Genomic DNA, 19,002 nt, shown 5'->3' on the forward strand with positions numbered 1-19,002 from the left:
AATAGAAAAACAAAGGCATCTGGGGTGGGGGAGCAGCTGTAGATATGTTTTTGTTGTAGTTGAGAATGGGACATATGCAGCGAACCTGGGCAAATGTAGCCTCACCTGGCATATGATGGATACAAGTTGAGGCTGTACTTTAAAATAATACCTGTTTCCTGGTCATTTATTGGGCGTAGTTGCGCACACGAGTTTGCACCTTTGAGGCTATACGTAGGCACATGATGGCAAAAACAGGGCATACAAGGCCGCATGTGACATATGAGAAAGCAAATTAGTCTATGAGGGTGTACATGGGCCATACAATGGGTGTGTCTGGGAGTGTGCTGGTTGCTTCAGGCATACAATGCAAGTACCCAAATATATACTCAAGGAGCCTCAGTTTTTCTCTTCCCACCTCTACCCTGTACTTTTTTCGAAGGTTGTTAATCATAAGCAACACAAGCACACACATGTATGCGTGTATTCTTATGATAACCCGAGCACATATCGAGACCCTGTTGTAATGTAGTCTTGTCATGTGATGTCACTGGCCTGGAGTGCTTGCTGTCAGAATGTTGATGCATGACTGCAGCTCAGGAGAATGTTGTGTGGATCTGTGAGTGAATGTTCTGAGAGTGTCCGTTGGGGGCCTGAGCTGGGATAGATGGATGGCCGGTGGGTTTTCACTCCTGTGTATGTTTGTCCAATACCCCTCCTTGTCCCTGTCCTGTACTTCATGTCTTGTATATAGCTGAAGAGTAACAGGATTGGTGTATATACAGTACATCTGTAAAATAAAGCTACCTGGAACAACTACTGACTCCACAGCAGGTCTGTGTGTGAGTGCCAGCTTTATTAATCAACAATAAGACTTTATAACAGACCCTTATGTGCATTCAGACTACACATTTGCAATTTCATTATTTACAAGGATCGCAGCTTTGATGCCACTACGATGGTGATTAGGCACAGTAAGCTCAATAATGAATTAATATGAGACTCCACCTGTCCAGAAAGTCACACCTATTATCTTTTGTGCACACACAAATTGTGTGTCCTTACCATTAGTAGGTATATAGGCCTGATGTACAAAGCTTTGTAAATCAGGGTATATGTATCTTGGCCTAATTAAGGAATTCATATGAAATTAATGCTGCTAGACAATGGCAATGATTCTTGGCTCCAACCTTTTCTTTTACCTCAGTATGCAAAATAATATGCTTCTGAAACTGCATTAATGGATTCAGATGTGTAGACACTTTGCAGGGGCAAACGCGTAGGGCCTGATTTACAAAAATGTTGTAAATGGGACTGTCCCATGTTATAAAAAAAAAGCAAATCATGCCCTTAATATTTTTCCTGCAGATAGTACACCAGGACAAAATCCTGCTTCATGTTGAACTCTATTAATTCCACTGCTGTTATGCCTGTGTCAATTGTGCTGACGTCTCTGTGGTAGCCTGGTAGCGCAACACTCACACAATAAGCAAACTTGTAAAAGAAACGTTGCAGAATGTACAAGCCATAGAGATGCTGCTCTCAACTGTATGCGAGGCAATCCATTGTCCCTCATAATAAGAGATTGTTTTCAGCTTCCATTTATCTCCATTGAATGCTTGCCCACATGACATCACTGCACATTGCACATTGTGAAGTGCTGAAGTGTAGCTATGGAAACCTCTAAGTGTTTAAAAAAAAACAACTAAAAAAAACAGCGATTCTGTCAAGCGCCCCTTCTCCTTTTAATTATATGTCATTATCTTTGTTTCAACTTTTATGAAACATTATGAAGTTCCAGCATTTTCATGAGGGTGATCAAAATGCAAAGCCTTAAAATATATCACTTCACAGTAACACATTGAGCACCAAAGTGTGAGAAAGATACATGTACCCCTGGGTAGCAGTATTTATCTTTTATTCTTATTAAGTCCCACTGGGAACAAACTGGTGGGCAACTCCTTCTGAGGAAAACTGAAAGAGAAAGTCCCCATCTGAATAGAGAAATCACCATCTTGCCTGGATTCTGGACCTCTTTGCTGCCTTTGAAATCAGCCCTCCACTCTACAGCTAGACAAGGCTTAGGGGTGGAACCAGAAGCGGAATTAGCACTCAGCTGACAGACAATAGGCCACCGGGCCCTGCTATAAGCGCCATGACTAGCACCATTTCTGGTACCGTGTCCGCCCTGGTTCAATGGGGACTTACCGGTCTAGTCCGACCTTTGCGGGACCGGTAAGTCCACATTGAAAATGTCAATCCCCATTCCCATTTGAGCCCCCATGGGGCTCAATGGGAATGGGGAGGGTGCTATTAACGGTACCATAAATTACGGTACCGTTATTAGCTCTGAAGTCCCTTTGCGGGTCCCGCCCTTAACGCCTGCTAAAACCAGGCATTAAGGAAGGACCCGCAAAGGGACCTCGGAATAGGGCGCAAAGGGATTACCGGCACCGGTGTCATTACCGGTGCCCGGTATCCCTTTGCGCCCGGGTCGTAATGACCCCCAGTCTGTGGCACCCTTGGGTTGCTTAAATAAGAATAGATGCAAAGGAATGCCCTTTAGTCTCACAGGGGAAAATAGCTAGAGGCGACCGGAAATACTAAACTGCCACTGACAAGTTAGTAATTGTGTCATCAGATGACACAATTGGTTTTCTCTGGTTTCATCTTGTGTCAGGTGAAACCAGAGCAAAAGACAAAGAGTTGAAAACACTGCTGGATGCTATCAAAGGCAATATGTAACCTGCTCCAAACTAGGGGGCCCAAAGGGGCACTCTGTAAAATAAGATGAAGATTAATGTTTTTAATATAGGTAAGCATTAAGGTGACTACTTTTAATACAAAATATAAACAGTAGAAAATCTGCTTGTATTTTATAGAGCATGGTCCCCACCTGGACATATTTTGGCCCACCTAGGGGTGTCCAATGCCTAGGAATTTCTTTTTTTAATGGGGGGCTCGGTATGAAAAGGTTTGAATACCACTGCATGAATGATACAGCTGTCAGAAAAGGGTAGCCTGTGTCAGGTTCCTCACCCAAATCGGATAAGGTTCCACACCCCTCACCTGTTTCTTCCTGACTCGAAGATGAGGATCCCTTTTTCCTTCCTTTCTTCTCCTTCTTCTCTGGTTGATCCTCTTTCCTTGAAGAGGTAAGGCCTGTCTCGGAAGGAAGTCACTATATCTGACTGATCAACTGGCTGACTAGCGGCCCCTTCCCAAAGAAAGCCTGATAGGGGAAAAGCCTATACAGGCAGAAAAATCCCCCGGAAGGATGGACGTCATTAGAATCCAACAAGCAGCTCCAGATAAGGACTGTGAGAAACCAGTTGTTAGAGGGATCCAGATGGAAGTCTGTGATGAGTATGGAGTGGCTGTTTGTATTCTCAGGCTCAGAATAGAGTACTTGGTAAGCAGTGGTTAGGAGAACCGTTGTACAAGGAGGAAGACACTAAGTGTCTAAAAGCAGGTTCTCGGTGCATGGGAGAACATGGGAGAACAGAGCACTAGTGTACTTGTAGGGAGCCACAGAGTGACAGAATATCGGGAGCCCAGGGAAGCCAGCAACGAGGGAAAAGAAAGCCAAGAGAGGGCGAACCCAGGAGAACCGTGAGCAGAGGGGAAGCAAAAAGGAGAGCAGAGAGCCACACGGAGAACAGGAGGACCATCCCCCAATAGGCAGCAAGATGCGAGGGATAGGGAGGCTGAATGCCAAAGCAGTCAAAGTGAAAAAATAAGGGTTAGCACAGGAAAGTCCTAGCTGAGCGTCTTACCCATAAGAAAACCTGATGGGTTGCAATGCGCTGACACCAGGACGGTGAATGAACTTATACATTCAAGTGGCAGCCATGACGGAAAACCGCTAGAGCATTAACACATGTTCCAGAATAGCGTGGTGTGCTATTCAGTGGCGGAAGGTCCACCAGCTCGATAGGCGCCATGGGGCAATGAAGGTGACAGTATGCCCACTCTGATGCCTGGTGGTGGTAGGCTTTCCTGTGTGAAGTCTGTGAAATCTTTGAAGCATTCGAGGAGCTCGGACATAGGAAATGGGCTCCCATGAACTCTCAGAATGCGGATACCCCTTCCACTGCAACAGGTATTCAAGGCTACCTCTTCGGTACCCTGAGTCGCAGATTTGAGATACTTCATATTCCTTGGTTTGAGAGGTGTCTTGAACTTGATGACTAATCAGTCTTCATGCAAAAGGGTCTGGAACCCATGGAAGCAGAAGAGAAGCGTGCAAAACAGGGTGTAAGCGACTAAGTGACTTTGGCAGCTTGAGTTTGAAGGCCACAGGATTAATTTTGGCTGAGATCTCATACGGTCCTATTTAATGAGGTGAAAGCTTAGACAGGTGAACCCATCTAGGCAGATATCTTGTGGACAACAAATACTTTGGATCGTATTTCCCAACCAGGTACTTCTCTGCGTTGTAGATCTGACTGAAGCTTGCTTCTCTTCTTGGTCTCTTCCAAACTCTGATAGGCGATGGGTAATGAGTCGATAGATTGAATTTTGGAAGAGGGAGAAACCGAGGTATGTATAATGCAGAGATGAAGTCTGTAGGTGCCATAAAAGGGGCTAAGTTTTGTAGCAGAGTGAATGGTGTTGTTGTAGGAGAATTCGACTGTTGGCAGTAACTCCTCACAATTGTCTTGTCGAGAGTTTATAAAGCACTGTAGGTATTGCTCCAAAGTACTGTTTAGTCATTCTGTTTGACCATTGGTCTGGGGGTGGTAGCCAGATGACAGTGCTCTCTGGTTACCCAGGATTTTGCATAGAGTACTCCAAAACACTGAAGTAACTTGTTTTTTTTTATAAATGTCTTGAAAAGTACACATATCACATAAGAAACCAACCTGACATTACATACATTGTTATAGAAATAGGTCAAGCAAAAACACATGTATGGCTTTACTTTCACCACCATGAATGCACAATTGCAGTAGCAGCCTGCCAAGGAATGTGGACCTAAAAACAATATCATTTTGTTTTTTTTAAAAAAAAAGGTATTTACAGTGAAGGAGAATTCAATATAAAATAATCTGCTTGAGCCACTATTTTATGCAGCATGCAGAATTATACTCTCCTCCTATCTATTATCAACCACCAATTGCACCTTTTAAGGGGCAACAGTCCTTACCCAGGTGCACCTGTGCCTGGATCATCATCATCTAATCAGTTTGTTGAGGTTGCCACAAAGCTGAAACTGGGGGTCCTGGGGAAGCATACATTCTCATCTAAGTGGCTACATTTTCATTGTTTACCTGTTCATTTATTCACTGCAGCTGTGACTGCATACAGGTGGGCAGCTATGGAAAGCACCTGCCCACCTTGCATCACAAATAAGCTCCCATTTGATTCCTTTCCATCCTGATTCCATTTTCTCCCATACAGCAGTCTTTTTGTCCTCCTTTTTCCCCTTACCAGCAATTTCTTTTATACTATCCCACACTATCCTGCTGTTTTTGCACACTACGTCATCCTCTGTTCTTGCCTCATTCCCTTAATCTGCTTCCTGCCTTTTCTTTCTTCATTTTTGCTAAAGGTTCTTTGTTGTAAAGATACCACTTTAGTCCTTATGTTGCTGCTTTTCACAAACTCACCTGCCTTCCTTCACTCTGTTTTTCCCTTCCTCCTTTGCCCATGTCACACCAGTTGCCTTTACATTGTGCCCCTCTGTTGCCCATTCTTCACTCACTTACCTCTGTTCTCTCCTTTTCTCCTGTCCTCTCTCGCTCTTCATTTCTTCCTGACTCTTTAGACCTTGATTAGTCCCATTCTCATTACACTCCTGAACCCCCTGCTCTCTCTTTCCCCACTGTTTAATCATCGTCACCCTGCATTTATCCTCACTTTTTTATCGTATTAACTATTGCCCCATTATCCTGCCCTTGTTTTTTCTCTGTACCCATTCAGCCTTTTGCCATCACCTGACTCTGTTCAATCACGTTATCCCCTATCTTCCCTCACTCTCAATCTCTCCCTCCCACTTCTACACGCCTTCATTTTCCACTCTCCTGTCCCATCAGTGATCATGTTACCTGCCCGTTCTCTACTTTTCTACCTCACTATCCTGACCTTATTCCCTCTACATTTGCATTCACTGCCCTGCAGCAGGGCCTTGTGCATCTGGAGGGAGATATGGAGATGGTTGATTGGAATTTAGGGGTCAAGCAGCACCCACAAAAAAAGGTAACCCCTGGAGATAACAAGGTGAACTCATTTACGTTTGTGATGTTCAATGTTGTTACAAGTGAGTGGGTAAGAACACCGGGGACATACACAAAATGGTACTGCATGCTCTAGGAATTATCCCGTCCCTTCCCATTGCCCCTTGCCTTGAACCCTATGATTTCCAACATTAGCTTCAGGCTTGATCTTTCAATTTTTCCACCATTAACAGCAAAACCTGGCGAAGAGGTCCAGCTCTCTCTAGCTAGATTCAGACCCCCAACCCAGAAAACTGTAAGAAACACAACTTTAAAAACAAGTAGTATGTGTCCCTAAAGTTCATCATTTTTGCCCACTGGGCCCCTTGCCTTAAATCTACCCCTGGGTGGAACAGAAAGAAATCAACAAATCACCCTATACTCCGGGGTCTGCATTGGTTCCCGCTATATGTCTGGCTGTTATTTAAGATTACACTCATTAGCCACCATGCTGTTCACACCGGCATGCCAGGTTACCTTACCCAGAAGCTGGCTGAGTCTAGGGAATATCGAGCAACACGTATCGACATCTTATGGAGATTGAATACGACTCGGTTTAAACTAGCATCAAGCATTGCGAAAGTCAATAGGTAATGGCTTTGCAAATTGGCTTTGTCAAAGCTTTTTTTTAAACAAATAATCACAGCATTGCTGCCCAAGCATGAATTCAATGGCTCTCTTCGCCTAAAGCGTGATTGAGAATAGATTGACTTATATGGTACCCCACTATTGAAAACTAAATTGGAAATCAGCATAAATTGTATTTGTACCAATGTATTTTAAGTCCATATACTTTGTGGCATTCTCAAATGGCAGGTGGGAGCTTAGGAACAATGGAGGCGGGTGGCCCTTTCCCTCACTTTCCTGAGTGAAGCATGGAAAATGACTTATTCTCATCACTTTCCTGAGCAGAGGGTGCAGAACAAAAAGACTCAGGGCCTGATTCATGGAATATTTTGCACTGTGCACAGTACTTTTCACTGGTGCAAAGTGCATTTGCACTGCCAACAAACACCCTGATTCATCGAACAGTGCAAAGTTCCTTTTTGCTGTGCAATGTCACTTTGCATGGCAAAAATACACTTTGCACTGTTGCATGAATCAGGGTGGAGTAGTGCAAAGTGTATTTTTGCAGTGCAATGTGACTTTGCACGGCAAAAAGACACTGCACTGTTCCATGAATCAGGGTGTTTGTTGGCAGTGTAAATTTACTTTACACCATGCAAAATATACCATGAATCAGGCCCACAGGGTTTTCTTTAGTACCATTTCAGATATGTGAATAGTAAGAAGCAGAATGGGACTTCTCTGTGCATTAGTAAATACATAAAAAGAAACACATTTGTATGTGCTTTACATATCTGTATTATGAAGCAACACAAAGAGGTTTTCAATTCTACAACCAGTCAATGAATACTTCTGCAGCTAGGCTGCTGCAAAAAACTTTGACAAAAAAGGAAGCACAGACTCACAACACGATGAATCACCTTGTTCAAAATGCATACGTTTAGCTTGACTGCATGCTCAATTTATGACAGACTCTTCGGTGCCAAATATTAACAGCTTGTGGTGGTGCCCTCCTGTGCATCCATTGTTAAAGCCCAAGTGTAAAATGCTGCCTATTAGAAGCCTGCATTAGTCGACTAACTGGGCTTGTGCAAAAGCCTGCGCAGTTCAAAGAAGCACAGACCCACAGCCCTATATTTCACCTAGACAAATATGGCATAAGGGTAGCTTGTCTGTGGGTATATTCCTTGTACAAGGCTATGCAGCACCACCTATTTGCCATGTGTGGTAATCGATGGCCGTTTGCTTATGTGAGTGTCTGATTGCACAGTGCCACCGATTAACAGCCAACAGTACTGCAACCTTGTAACGGCAAACTGCACAATGCTGCATAAGAAAGCCTGTGATAGTGCACGCCTAAAAAAACAATTGCTGGATTACTCATACATACCAGAATTTACTCTGTCCCACATTTTTGTGAGTGTTTGTCCTTGCATCATAGGGCACCCTAGTCTTTCTACAAATACATATGACTACAGTGCATAGTTGGTAAAAAGTCATTCTCCTACGCATAATAGGCAAGAGGGCTTCTGACATGCAACATTCTACTATTCTATCCCCCAACTTAGTTGCCTTGAGTTCTAGAAAATGGCTTCCCATCAGCTCAGAAGTGGTTTGGCTTATTTTTCATGGCAATTACCCACTTCTCCTCTTTGTTGCATTATTCCCTCCCTATCAGCTGATCTAACATTGGGTAGAGGTAGGGCAATGTTGCATCATTTTTTGCGGTCACAAAACGTATTCGTCCATATTTAGCAATTGTGACAAAATGGCTTCTGCTTTGCAAGTTTACACGAACAAGTAGTGTCTAAATCAACTAAGCCTCACACTGCTACAAAACAAGAACAGATTTGAACTATCAAGGTTAAAGATACACTGCCTGGTGTATATACCTCCTTCGACTTTTGAGATAATGTGGGCAAAGGGCAGTCCATACTCATAAAAGGGGGTGTGAAGTGATAACAGTAGCAAGACAAAGAGCAATTGTACAAATACTCTAAAATAAAAGAAATGTACAATCAACAAACAGAATGCAAATCATTAAACAATAACAACAAAAACCCACTCTTTTAGAAAGAACACACAACATACAAAACTGGTATAGATACCATTCTGGGCACTTGAGCAGAAGTGCTCAGGCAAGCAATTGCAGGAATGTCGCTTTTTCAAGGCTATGTCGTTCAACAACAAATGGATAGAAAGGTGGCGTCTCAGTCACTAGTGCATGTTAAGATTGGCCCCTCAACAATACCTTGAACTTGGGTGGTTCAATGGCATTGAACTGGGATTTTATGTGCTTTCCTTGTGGTTGAACCAGGTTCAAGATATGTAGAGTCACGTTGATCCAGGTGGCAGGTCAGTGCTGTCATAGGGCTCTGTGCGGTTTGAGCCGGCGGTTGAAGCAGTACGATTCGAAGGGCCCAACAGTCAAGTTGGTTTCAGGCTATGTTCCAGCCTTTTTGAACAGTGTTCAAGTCTGTTTAAGGCAATGTCCTGTTGGTTCTATGTGGCTCTCGAAGAAGAAACCTATATGGAATATTAAATTTAAATGAAACCCAGTTTACTGAACGAAACAAGGTGTGCTTGGCTTGTTGATATCTATCCTGTTAAAAAGCCCCAAATGTTAGAATTAGACATGTTTATTTTACATGGCCTCATAGCAACAAAATGAAGAAAGGTTTATATAATTGAACAGATGTGTGAACCTGTTTTTTTAAAAACTCACTAAATGGTATTGTGCATTGATTTCCATCTATGCAATTAACTATTCCACTGAAATAGTTTCTAACGCAGAGGGTTATCTGTGCACTGTGTTCTCTTCCTAGTGCAATCTTGTTGAATTTATTTTACTGCACTTAAAATCTGTGCTTCTTAATGCTCAACAATAAAATAACTGTACTCTATTTATTGATGAATAGTATACATTTTTAACTTATACTGCAGATTTCCAAACACAATGAAAATATATAATCCCCTAGGCCTGTTCTATGCATCTTACCTTAGGAGGACAATTGGAGGTAAAAGTAGATGGCTTTGAAGCTGTGTTTGCGTAAACAAAGAAAGTGATGCATCAGCCATCTGCCACAGCCAGACCTACCATCAATCATCAGATGAACTAATTAAACTGGGCTGTACCCACAGGAATGCAAACTCACTTTGGAAGAATAGAGGAAACATACAGTCCATACTTTCCACAATATTTATTTTCATGGCCATCTGAATTTTATTGGGGGTTCTGTGCTTTTCACAGGACAAGATCAAAATCCAAGTTTCCTGCCAGGCCCTTAACTTTTTGATATGGCAGCCCTAATAAAATACCACCTGTTCATGCTTTCTTATTCTTTTTTTCCCATATCTTGAAACCTCAAGAAAATTGGATAGCAACTCAATAAGGAGCTACACGGAAAAGTACAGAAAATGGGCATTTAAATTAATAAATAAACCTATTTCAATATAAATTTCATATTTCATGATAAGGGGGGTCGTGCTAAATATCCCTGGATCTGGGTTTGTTCAATGATTCTGAAAATCTGATCAACTGATCAGATTTATTTATCCTGCCCATATCCTAATGGAACGAAACAGGAGACATTGTACCTTGGCACAGATGTAATAAAATATTCCACAAAGGAAAAGTGGCTAAACCAAGTATAGTCATACATGTTTGGAGCTTTTTTTAAATCGTTTTCCTAAATATCTCCAAGCCAGTATCTACATTAATTTCTACAGGCAGTTAATTCCACAGGCTTGGACCTGCCACAGACAAATGAAAAACATTCACAGAATGATCAGCAGATGTATTTATTCTGGCCTGTAAGAGGGGCCAACTCATGCAAATACTTATACATTAGGCAAAGTATCTTGAAATAAAACTGCTGACACACAGGAAGCCAGTGAAGTGCACAACAATGATGGAAGATGGAGCAGACATTATGGAAGTAAAAGTTGAGGCACACTGCTGTATTCTGAACACTTTGCAATGCCTGCATTAGCTTGTCAGCCATTCCAGCATATAAAGCTTTGCTGAAATCCAAGTGGGGATTTATGAGCGTACCAACCACTAAGGCGTGTTCGTCCTGGGGGATACATTGCAGAGTATACTTGAGTAGTGGAAGATGGTAACTTCATTGATCTGGCATGACAGCGAGAGATCCGATTCCTGTATTATACCCAGAATTTTTTCTTTTCTCGCAGAGCAGGTGGGAAGATCAAAAAGACATGAGGAATTCGGAAAACACCAAGGATCCTTAAGCAGATGTCTTGGTGCTAGCAAAGAGAATTTCAGTCTTTATAGGAATGAGCTGCAGACCATTAATCAACATCCATTTATGTACCATACTCAGGCCCTCCAATAAGGAAGAGAAAGTGTTGAAGGCACACAGACTTTGACATACATTTGTGTATCATCAGGAAAGGAATTGTATTGTACCTGAAAGTTATAAAGGATAATAATTAGAGATTGGAGATAGATATTAAACAGTAGTGGAAACAGAAGTAAAGCCTCCAGAACTCTGCAGCACTGTCCGATGGGCTTCAATGTAATGGCCAATATTTGCCATTTGAGAACAATCAGCTACCAATCTCTTGAACCAGTATAGTGTCAGACCATTCATCCCAGTAAGAGAACTTTATATTAGGATAGCAATACTGTGTGGTTTACAGTAGCAAACACTGCTGATATGTCACACATAATCAACACTGAACGATGACCCTCATTCACTTGGGCAAGAATGTCATCCCAAATGCCTGTCCGTGCTGACTCTGTACAGCGCTTTGGGAGAAAGCCCCTTTGGCACAAATACAGAATATCATGGTGTTCTATAAAGTTCTGAATTTGTATGGTAGCAATTTTCTGTAACAGCTTTGCCATCCAAGATGAGTTGGCAATTAGTCAACAATGAATCATCATAGGAGGCTCTACAAGAGCTTTCTGCATAAGTGGAGAAACAAGAACCCGTTTTAATGGAGTAGGAACCATTCCATGAGTAAGAGAAAGATTCAAAAAAACAATACCATCTTAGCTAGATCCAAAATGAAAAGGGAAAACTGACCTCTAAAAGGTCTGAGGTGAGTAAATCAATTTAAAACATTTTGAGGCAACATTATTGGTGCTTACGCACATTGACCCTCTGGAAAAGGCCAACATAAGACCAAAGGTAAAATAAGTCCTACAGAAAACTCTTTTTTTGAACAGTGTTTCAATCATCAATGGTAAATTCCCCACAAAAGGTTCTTCTGTGTTCTTAAAAATAATTGATAATAATCACTTGAACTCAAAAAAGAGCTTTTTCAACACATTTATATGTAATGTATGATCAGTCCATCACTATTGTCAATTTAATATTTGCAAACACAAACTCCATTGTTTAAAAAAACATATTCATAAGCTGGTATATTAAAAATATGATTCCATAGATACACTATGTGTGTATAACAAAAGCAGTAATAAAGTTCAACCACATTCAGGATTCTGTGATGAAAATATTTCTCAATGCATTTTTGCAAAATAACCCTCAACAAGGAGTAAAGGAATCTCCCTTCTTAATTGATCAAAAATAGAACACAAAATAAATGTACACCAGCTATTTTTAAACACCTAATGAATAGCGTATTAGATCCAGTGCAACTAACCTTGCTTCTCACAGCTGTAGTGTAGGGTGTAACAATCAAAAGTACTTGCCAGGAAAAATGCATGCAAATTCTAGAGCTAATTCTTCCACCAAAACTCTAAAATTAAACGCATGAGGGAGTCTTACCAATAGAAAAATAAAACAAACAAATGCACCATTGTTTATCAACCAAAGTTCCAAAGCAGCTACCACTATCAATAACATCCCTAACAATCATGTAAGTCCTCTGAAAGGGAGATTGAGAATAAAATAAAACACACAGAAATCCATATTAATAGTTCTTTAACCACATCTCATTGTAATTAAGAACAACTCTATTACATTACTAATGTCAGTTGGTTAAATGATCATCAAGCTCAAGCAGCAATGACATGCACAAAAAAGATATACATCCTAACAAATTCAGACTGCTAAGTACTTATCACACTAGAATACATAAGAGATAGGAATCACAGAAATACTGCTCTCAACGGTCATTCAAGTAAACCTACTGCAACGCTGTTACAAGGGATCCTATCTGCGTTCCACAGCCAAACAGTACTATTGTGCTTGCGGTTATACTATAGTCAGTCAGACAGTCAAATACTTTTATTCAGCAAAAAACCATAAAAGACAACATAAACACAATACAAATAAAAAAATGATTACAGAGTTTAATATACAAGTCAATTAGTTAATAAAAACCAATGACTCAAAATTCATGTCACAACCTTGATAACATTAATTAAATCACGATTCATAAAAACACAATCGATCATACAATTATGGAAAAAAGACATATCTAAAGAAAGCCAAGTGGAGAAAATACTTGCAGCCCCTGCAGGGTACAATTACCATTTAGCTCTACAGATCAAGGTAAACCTTTTTGGTCGACATTCTATTTAGCATTTTCACTAGGCCTGTTCAATACACACTCAGTTACTATTTCAAATAAAGCACTCATCAAAGCTCAAAATGTCCATCTTAGTCGGTTGGTAGATATTTCAGTCCTAACAACTAACTCCGATGGATATATTTTGCAGTTGCGTGCACTGAAACCATATTGCTAGTGTTTTTACAATATATCATGTCATGAGCTATAGTTCCTGCAGTGCACAACCTAGGTTTAAAATAACAGCTTCTCAACAAGCTCAATTTAGGACACAAAAACAAAAGAAATGAATCAGTTTCTTTACATAATCCACACAAGGGACAAGTGTCCAAACCTGTCTTACTCCTTAGTTTAGTAAACTTGGCAACTCTGAATGTGCCCATCCTAAAATTCACATATAGTTCACATGCATAAGGTGGGGTAACTGTATCAACAAACCTCTCAAAACCAAATTCTGTATTAGATAATAAATAACTAGCACCTAGATTGAGTTTACAGCTGTCTTCCACAATTCTGGCCATTAGCTGAATAGCGATAACTCTCCTAATTTTTGTAGCGGACAATCTGCTAACATTCACAGCATTCAGCCACAATGAGGATTAGTTCAAGGCACGCAAGATGTTTCTCACATGCTTCACCAAGGGGAGGCACATGCCCCCATCAAGTGTCAGCATGTGAACCAATGCATCACAGTATTTTTAAAATCCCTCTGTGCTGCAAATCCTCAACCAGTACAAAAGTCGTTTAAATGCAGACCCCTCCCCAAACAACAGGGACATTGATTTTCAGGTGTACAAGTGCATTTGGGGGTCCTTGTGGTACCATTAACATGTTTTTTTAGTTTTTTATTTTTATTTTAGTCAATTTCTTGGTATTAACATAACCCCACATTTTAGCCCCAAACAAAGAATATGTAATGACCTGTTTTTTACAGATCTTTAGGGTGGGCGAAACAGCTCCTTTTTTATGTTTATTAAAGAAACTCTTTACTGCTCCACTTTTTTTCTCCAGGGTGCTTCCCGCTTTATCCAGTTAGCCCGACCAAAAATAATTTTTGTGAAATTCTATGCTTAAATAGTCATAAAAAACGGCTTGTTCAAGTATACGGGCCTGAACTCTAATGTTTATATCAGATTGTTTTGCAAACCTGGGCTCAAAAACCAAACACTTGTTTTTTTAATGTTCAGAACCAATTTCAATCCCCACATATCTTCAGGAATTATGCTAAGGCAACTGTCCATCCTTGAGGCAAAGTTGCTTATAGCACAGCATCATCCGCAAAGAACAACACTGATATCTTTCCTTTCCCATCTTTGGGGTATTTGGACAACCAGTCAGCAATGCAGAAATGACTTCCTCAATGTATATGCTAAACTAAAGGGGGCTGTGTACACAACCCTGCATCAACCCTTTGGAAACTTGAAATGGCTCATTAACTTCCACAGATAGACCATAATGGATGACTGTCTTGTTCTCTGAGTACAGTGATGACACTTCTGTTATCAATTGACAAGGCATATTTCTTTAAATTAAAATTTGCCAAAGCAATTCACGGGGACCCCCATCAAAAGCCATCCTAAGGTCCACAAAGACAGCATAAAGCTGAACCTTAAACAAAACTGTAAATTTTTGGATAAGTAGGTACAACTGAAAACTTTGGTCCATCGTGCTCTTACCCTGCTGAAACCCAGCTTGCAGGCTGTGATTTATACCATTATCATGAACCCATTGCTGAACATGTCTCAAAATTGCCTTAGCAAAGCTTTTCCCACAGCTGTCCAATAGTGATATCGGCTGTAGTTATTTTATGTAGAGAACTCTTGACTCACTCACCAAACTACTCTTTTGTTGCAGTGTGGACCTGCCGCTGTGACACTTTCTCTAGATTGTTTCCTTCGACAAATCAGGGCACCCTATTGAAAGTATTAGATTGGAAAACCCCAGTGCTTGAAATAACATTTATATATTTCATATTGAAGGGATGTTGTAAAGAATGGTTTTGAAAAGGGTTTACAATATATAAATCGAGTATATAAGTTCATCCCTTATACAAATGACTGGTCAGATACATCACAAATTCAAATTGGATGGACTTAATTTAACATAACCAGAAATAGTGTTCCTATATCAATGTACATATTGAGTAATTTCAAATTCTTAGTTGATAACTAAAAATAATGTTACATTTAAGGAACGTAATTCAAATATAACAGGAAAAATCCCATCCAAGATTAATTCCCTTTGGAAACAATGAACACATTTTGTCAATCCAAAATAATTCACAATGTGAAAATAGTTTAGAAACATTCCCTTCTTGAAGGAGTTTTAACAACTTCAAATCTAACAAACTGCATTTGGGCAACAGAGTGGCACTGTTCTGTAAATTGCAGTGCTACAGGAAATTTGGTGTTACATAATTTGATATTCGTCTTGTGTTCAGTCAATCAATGTTTAACTTTACGGATAGTCAAACCAATATAAAGTAAGCCACAAGAGCATTTGAGACCATAAACAACGTTCACTTAGTCTCAAATAGACGGCAGTGTGGAATAACCAATTTTCCCATCTTAGGAAGTCTTATTGTCGTGCCCTGAATGCCTGAAGAACATTAGTAGAGTGTTGATATTTAAGCAGGACATTTCCCTCTCTTGTGATGTTTTACAGGATCTGGCTCGTTTTGCTTGGATTCTGCTTTCACTAGCTACCTTCCAAGAGAACCATGGTTTCCATATGCAAACTTCGGTAGACTTGAAAAAAATGTGTGTTGTTGATGTCCCCACATGGAAAAAATAGGCCATGTAGTTTGTATTATTTTCTTGATAGATTGACTCTGTAATGGAAAAGTGGTCACGTAAACTAAATTGGTCTCTTGTTTACAGGTTTTAGGCCTTAGTAATGACTAATGGCCCAAAGAAGACACATTCCTTTCTACTTCCTGAAGTATAGAGGTATTATAACCCCTTGTAATTAACTTTTAATGCAGTCTAAGTGTCACGAAGGTGAGGAGGCAGGTGAATATTCACTTTGTTTTATTGGACCAGTGGAATGAAACTCCTTTCTTACACAACCTGCTTATGTTTACACAACAATCTGCAAAATGTCTACCAAATTTGGCATAGTACTCCACCATGCCCAAAAATGACGCAACACCTTAGGGACCAGCCCCTTCTCACTAAGTCTGTGTCCTAAATAATCTATCACTGCTACCCTAAACCTACACATTTCTTTCAAAAAGAGGCCAACACTTTTGAGAACGTGTAATACTTTGGCCAGTCTTTGGTCTTGTTCCTTAGGGCTGTTCCCTGTAATTAAAATGCCAACCTGAAAATGTAAAGTGTATCCCTCGGTATCTCTCAGTATACTGTGCATTACCCTTTGGAAGAACGATGCTGCTGACACAAACCCGAATCGCATCCTCCTAAATCTGTACATACCCTCATGAGTAATTAATGTGGTATAATCTCGAGAATCCAGTTGAATCCAGTTGAAGGTTAACCTGGTGATATGCAGAAACCAATCCCAGGCTTGTATAATCAAACATCAGGAATATGGAAGGGGGCAACCATCCCCTTGAGGTAAAACCAGACTATAGGATTTCTGTATGTCCATTGTCGATAGCCTGATAGAATAGTGGGAAAAAGATCTATCCTCCAAAACCCTTCTATCATACCCTCCCCATTTGTAACCAATACTGGGATAAGGAAGAGGCAACTGGGAGCAGTAAGGATTACCAATAGAAACAACATGGAGAAAGTAAGGAAACCTACCAAATAAAGGACTTGAGTTGTCCCAATAGAAGAAGGCAGGGTCAGGCATTACACAGTACCAAGGCTCTACAAACATTGAGCTTCTGGGGGAAGGTAAGGGATGGTACATTGCATGCAAGGAGGTAAAGCTAAAACCATGGGCTTTCTTTACAAGCTCCAAAATGTAAGGAGTAAAGGAGAGGAAATACTTAAAGATAACGCCAAGGTTTTTGGCCCTGCAGAATAGTGAGAATAGAGGGCCCAAAGACAGCGGCCACCGGGTAGCAGAAAATCAGGGTACAAGTGTCATAATAAGAAATATCTCCGTCTTGCTGGCGTTGAGACAGAGATTGATAGCCACACAGAATGCTTCAATAGTGGTCACACAATCAGGGTTAAAATACGAGGAGAACAAATGAGTTCAGGGAAGTTTAAGGAAAGCTGTGTGTCATTAAAATAACACTGGAAATGAAAAAAGAAGAAAGACATCAGGTGATCCAGAGGGACGAAATAGATATGTAATTGCCACAATGATAGGATAAAACCCTGGGGTACTCTACAAAGACACACTGAGGTGGTTTAGAACAAACAGCCCAGTTGTAGCTGGGAAGGGCGGTTAGTGGGGAAAACAGATCAGCCAGTCCAGTGCCCGGTCCATGATGCTAAAGGTATCATGTAACTGTTTAATGAGGATACAATGGTTCGCCGTATGAAAGGTGGACGAGACATCAAGGAGCACTATTCTCAATTGTACTACAATCATAAATACCATAAGCACTTTAATGATATCATTCCACCATATTCTAAATACTGTATATTCCTCATACATTAGCTATACTTACTATACACATATTACTATAGTATGTGTTGCCAGTGAAACATCAAGTGAGTCAGAGGGACGAAATAGATATGGAAGAGCCACAATCATAGGATAAAACCCTGGGATACTATGCAAGTACACAGTGAGGTGGTGGATTACAAACAGTCCAGTTGCAGCTGGGAAGGGTGGTTATTGAAGAAAACAAATAAATAAACCCTGGGGTACTCTACAAAGACACACTGAGGTGGTTTAGAACAAACAGCCCAGTTGTAGCTGGGAAGGGCGGTTAGTGGGGAAAACAGATCAGCCAGTCCAGTGCCCGGTCCATGATGCTAAAGGTATCATGTAACTGTTTAATGAGGATACAATGGTTGACCGTGAAAGGCAGAGGAGACATCAAGGAGCACTGTCCTCAATTGTACTACAATGGTAAATACCATATACACTTTAATTATATCTTTCCACCATATTAGACATATTGTATACTCCCCCTACATTACCTATAATCACAATGCACATATTACTATAATAAGTGTTGACAGTGACCAGATTATTGGGGGCATGGGCTATGGCCATGCCATCAAGAATCTGGCCTCTGGCCACTGGCCACAACCACCACAATACATTTAAACCATATAACAAATACATACAATAATACAGCTTCAAATATTAAAACTCGATCAGAACACCCTGCCATCCATATAATATCTGCGGACAGTAATAAGTGAAAGCTGACTCTGCAGTATCTGCAAACCCTTTTTTTACCTATCAAAACAGCTCCATATAATCTTTATTCCACTCCCATACCCTTTCTATGCCCTCTTTCAGACATCAAATAACAACAAATGTGTTTTCCAAATTGTTCGTTCACAGCACTGTCCGTTGACTACTGCAGTGTCTGCAGACTGGGCTGCTCCCGCAATTACTTTTTTCACCTATTAAAACAGCTCCATATGATCTTTATTCCACCCCCACCCTTTCCAGACCCTCATTTGACCACCAAATAACCCCAAATGTGTTTTCCATACTTTCACCCCACCGCACATCTGTGGACACCAGCGGCTGTTTAAAAAAATATGTTGCACCTCACGCTTTTCACCATCCAATCAGCGGGCATATCCAATGTCTGTGGACATCACGGTGGACCCCAATTGGTCAAGGGCGGTGTCTG

This window comes from Ambystoma mexicanum, chromosome 4q (genome assembly GCF_040938575.1).
Source record: "Ambystoma mexicanum isolate Mex_15411 chromosome 4q, UKY_AmexF1_1, whole genome shotgun sequence".
In the NCBI taxonomy this organism is placed as follows: domain Eukaryota; kingdom Metazoa; phylum Chordata; class Amphibia; order Caudata; family Ambystomatidae; genus Ambystoma; species Ambystoma mexicanum.